Below are 5,823 nucleotides of genomic sequence, written 5' to 3' on the forward strand. Positions count from 1 at the left end.
TAATATAAAGATCTAGTTGAGCACAATAATATGTGTCAGAAATCAATGCACATTTTTAATTTAATTTATAAACGTTATAATTATTTTTTCAATCAAAACAAATTCGTAATAAATAATAATGAATAGTGGTTACAAAAAAAAAATTAATCATTTATTTTTATTCTGCAAAGCTGATAACTCATTAGTCGTTCCGATAAATTATAATTAACATTTAATGCTAGGTACCTTTTTATGGTACACAAACCATAAAAATTACTTTTAATTATGAATAGTATTATTATAATATAAATTTATTCTTTATACGAATGTGTATAGCTCATTTGATTAAATATTAATTTACATAAAAGTATGCCCAACTACTTCATAATATACGTAAATATAGTATGATATGCTTACGTAGGTATAGTAGGTACCTCCTATAAAATTATATAGGTACGCTATAAACGTGAGTACTTATGAAATAAAAAACAGAATTAATGTGAGCTATTGGCTATAGAAATATTTTATCTTAATTAATACGTTGGTCTAAAATCTAAATATCACATTTTCAATGAATACAATCTTCTATTTACACCTAAAAGCCTAAAAATTATAGATTATACAGTTGTCTAATATAGTTATTAAAGTATACTACTATCCAACTACCTTACCAATTAAAAGTTTAACATTTTTAATTGTAAATGTAGGTATCTATAACACTTTTTATGATTAAGTTTTGGAATTTTCGTTAGATAATCCAAATTCCAGTACGTGTTTGACCATTGTCCGATTCACACGTGTATAATCTAATCACGTTTCATGTTAATATATAGCTTCCGATAATTGTAGACCGTTGTAGTATAACAATATTATCACAAATGTAGGTAGATGATAAATATTATAATTATATTTCGATACACCTCACTGCTATAAAATACGCACTCATTTTGGGTAATACATTATACATCAGAAACGGACAAAACAAAACAGTTTACTGAACAAAACTAGAATGAATTGTTGGGGATGAGGTCAAACATTTTTTTTTAACATAAATCCAAAAAACATAAAATTAGGTTCATAACCTAATGACATTTATTTATATTTCAATAAAATAAAACCTATTATCAAATTGTTTTAAACTATAATAAATATTTTTTTTCTTTTAATTATATACCTATACATATACCTATATACTATACATAAATATGCATCTGTTTATGCGTTATTGTCACTGCTCTTATTATTTTAATATATTCAATGATAATTTTAGGTACTGTTTATTTTATTTTATCATGGTCCGCAGTCCACTCAATGTAGTTTGATTATCCATATGGTGTGACTGGTGCGTTCTATACAGAGTGTAGCAGAGAGACCTGACAAAAAAAAATACTAGTTAAAGGTATGACAAAAATTATGAAAACTATATGGGTAATAAATAATTTAAGACGTATATTTATGTCAGATAATTCTCAAAAATAATATTTAAACGTAATAACTAGTTTCAAAATTGTATTATTTTCTCCTTATATTGATATTTTAAAAAATTGTAAAAAAAAAATTACTATAGACTTAAATAAACGTTTTTACCATCAAAATTCGTCTGAAAATTAGATTTATAAATTTACTATTAAGATTTTTTTAAATTTTGATATCAAAACAAAATAATGTTTAAATATTGATCAGGACAAGAGTGGTTTTATTTATCAGGTTTTTATGTTACACCGCCTACAATAGACCAATATATAATTGACTAATACTATAATTTACAACTTATATACATAATATAACATCAATGTGATATATCATGTTATGTGTGAAATTAGACAGTTTGGACTCATTTGGACAGTTCACCTTTGCCCACTAATAAGCTTTTATGTATTTTTTAAAAATATTTTTTATACATTTAAACGACAAATTTAATATTGGTGAGTGTTTGGGAAGTTCATTAAAATGTTAACATGTTCATTTATTCACGTTCAAGTAAATTTTATTTTGTATGAACTTGTTTGTTTAGGTCTTTACCTTGAAAGTGGAATGATTAACTGATAAATGTATATAGTTATTACAATAAATTATATGTGTTTGTCATCACATTTAGGAGCAGTAAAAATTTAATCTTCAACCTTATGGGTGGTTTTTGGTGTATATTGGATTTAGTAGGTCCTTAGATGGGTCAAGAGTAAAAAGTTCCAAGTACTTTTCAAATTAATCGGAAAAACGTAAATTTCTACGTACAATTAATTTTGACAAAATCGATTTTGTTTTTTGTTGTTACTTGTGGCCATATTATTGTTGTGGTATATGAATACCTAACTATAGTAGTATAGTCTTAGAAATGTTCACCAAATATTTATATTAGTATTTAATATACTGTCTTTCTTTGCTTGACAATAATTATGCTCACTATTCATTTATTTTAAAATATATTTCAGAATAGCTTAGTGTCTCAGCAATATAATATTTACCTAAATAAATCAACAAATCACTATAGTCTACAGACATTAACTATTATACACTTCCCTGTGATACCAACATAATACTCATAGAATACACATGTAGTTTCAGAACTTGGTAATCTGTTTGGCACCACTGGATTTAATGATAAAACGATTGTTATTAAGTTAAAATCATTAATATTTAAATATTTAATACAAGGTTCTTCATAAATAAATAGTTAAATACTATTACAATTTCGTTATCTATATTATAATATGCAGTAAACTATATTTTGTGGCACAAATTATTTTATGTTATAGGACATTTTTCCGTTTAATAAAAATAAAAATAAAATAAAATAAGTCGTTCTTACCGCAATTAAAAAATATTTACATTTTATAGTTATTTATTTCTCATAAGAATACCTAATTATAACGAAATTATTACGAAATACGTCAAAAATAAAAAAATACATGTTATTTTGTAGTTAAAATTGCATAACATTTTAAATTTAAACACCGAAGTCTAGAAAATTTATTGAAAGATTCCTCTCCAGTTTTTTTTATCTAACCACAAATGATAAACCTATGTATTCACACCGCTTTACGGGACATTCGAAGTAACTTATAACTTATAAGTTACCGTTACTTACTTAGTACTTACCTACGTAATAAAAACTAGCTATAGTAATATTATATTATAAAATAATATTATAATAACTCTATATTCTATGCGATCAGTTTTTGGTAAAAATTAATTCAACCTACCCCTTATTACTATAATGGAAAAATAAATTATTCATAGAAATAGAAATAGAAATATAATATACGTATTACGTTTTATATGTTCAAAGATTAAGGTAATACGAAATATTTCGAATACATGACACTAAATTTTATTCGAGATTTTCGTTAACTGGATAAAGAACACTTGATTATACTTTGTTATGAAAAATTTTAATTTTTCAGTGTATGCATGAGCAAGCAAAACAAACATTTTTTAATTACATCCATTTTTTGACAATTTCACAAGGTTCTATGTGTATGACATGTGTGTGATTCTATACGATATGCATGATTTTTAGAAAACTAAGGTGTTGTGTCGTATAAGAACCTGGTACCTACTAGTATTAAAAAACTTAAATTTTTCAAAAATAAGTGTAATATATTAAATTTTGCAAAAAGTGTAGTGATTTCACTGAGTGAAATCCACAGCCAAGCGAACGAAACAGTTTGTGTTGCATTTACCGTTGAACATACTGTATAATAAAATGTCCTTAAAAATATATGCTGACAGACAGTCTCCGGTCAAAATCGTTTTCATCGATACAATAATTGAGTTCAAATTGATCACATCATTACAGTGACCTACTCAATGACGAGGTAGGTACACTCAACAACTATTATTAAGCAGACGTCTGCACACCCGCATGTATTTTTTCCGTTTTACGGATGTGCAATACAGTACATTTGTATTTTTCAGATCCAGTTTTATGTTGTGAGCTATAATATTAAAGTGAATTGACCTATTATCAAACATAAAGGTAATAATATTATCTGTATTCCCTTGTTGGTTTTTACAATATTTTAATTTTGAAGTGACTTCTATGAGTATTTTTAAATTTTTAAAAACTAAAATATCATACAAAACCAACGAGATAATATATAAAAGGTTCCTAACTATAAGTTTGGCAATGAGTCCAAAGCATTTTCAAACCACTCTATAATATTTAATGTAATAACACAAACTTTCCTAACGTAGTAACGTACATTTTATATGTTATGCGTTAGTAAGACGAAGATAACGTGTGTGGGTACTACGATATCCTCTTAATTAGGTAATAGGTATACATATATGTTTATCGTTTTTAAATTAAAATGCAATTATTTTAATTAATCTATACATATATGATATAAGACACAAAAAATGTTTCTATCTACTTACCTATGTCCTTTATGCATTCCTAAACCGTTCATCCGATTGCGATGAAATTTGGTACAGAGATAGATTAGACCTATTGGGAAGAAAATAGGCTATATTTTATAGGTAAATAAGAGGTCCAACCCGGGGAGGTTCAAACAGGCTTTTTGAGATTATTATTATATTATTATTACTTTTTTTTATAAATGGTTGGTATTGGTTTTATTAATAATGCGACAAGCCTGTGTATTTTAGAACATAATGTCTCAAATTTGAATCACGGTTTCAGTGGACCAATTTTTTGCATTTTTTTGATACTTTAGAGTTAAATTATACACTAACTTACGCGCTACGTGGGGTCCACGATCTACCGCAGGTAGATTGCCTACCTGATAAATGATAATATGTCGCATAATCAAAGGCGAATCTCACGGACAACGATGGTCGGGATGGCTATAAATTAAAATATAATAAAACTTAAACTTAAAAAGACATTGTTGTAACACGCTGTGGAAGGATTTGAAACCTAAAAGGAGTTGAACAATAGTAAAGTATTGCCGTGTCAACTAGTAATATATAAAATATACAATATAAATATTAAAATATAATAATAATTGACTATATTAAAGTTACTATTAGTAAGTATCTATAAGTAATGTAACATTTATTTATGTATAATTTACTAGTACCTACAAATAATGCTTAAAAATACTGACTTAAGTTTTTAATTTGTCTAACATAATAAGCATTTGTAACCATATTCACTGATTTAAATTTATAGATAAACATGAACTATTTACCGATGTAGGTATGATGTTATTATTATATAGGTTTACCTATTAATTATGTATACAACTATTGACTTGATAATTCACTAAAAAAAGTCTGATAAAAAAAAATGAAATAATAAATTTTAACAGCTAAATATATTTATTTACTTGAGATCATTACATTTAAATATAATAGGTATGTATTATGAACTTTGTTTTTGCGTACCTAGCTTATCCAAGTTCCAACTATATGAATGACGTTAATAAACGTATAGTGAACACGCGCTCTTTTCAAACGCAGAATCTTGTTTTTCATATTTGTTTCTTTCTTTTAAATGACAGTTATATGCATATTATGTATTTATATTGATAAATAAAGTATTATTTATAGTACCTTTATAATATAATGTAACTTTGAGATGCCTTAGATATATATATATATATACTTTATATATATATACTGGGTGATTCTTTTATCATAGAACACTCATTATTTCAAAAAGTATAAATTTTTTTGAAAATATTTTTTTACATAGTTTCTAGTCACTTATAAAACAACGTTTTTCTTAAAAAATTATATTTTTAAATATTTTTTATCCTTATAATTTTTTAAGTTTTTTACTTTTTTGAATGACAACATAGGGTTTTAATTTTATTTTCCAAAGTAGAATATTTTTCTTAATATTTTGATACATGAAAATCAAATTTGGGGCGAGTA

The sequence above is a fragment of the Acyrthosiphon pisum genome, chromosome X, assembly GCF_005508785.2.
Source record: "Acyrthosiphon pisum isolate AL4f chromosome X, pea_aphid_22Mar2018_4r6ur, whole genome shotgun sequence".
Classification (NCBI taxonomy): domain Eukaryota; kingdom Metazoa; phylum Arthropoda; class Insecta; order Hemiptera; family Aphididae; genus Acyrthosiphon; species Acyrthosiphon pisum.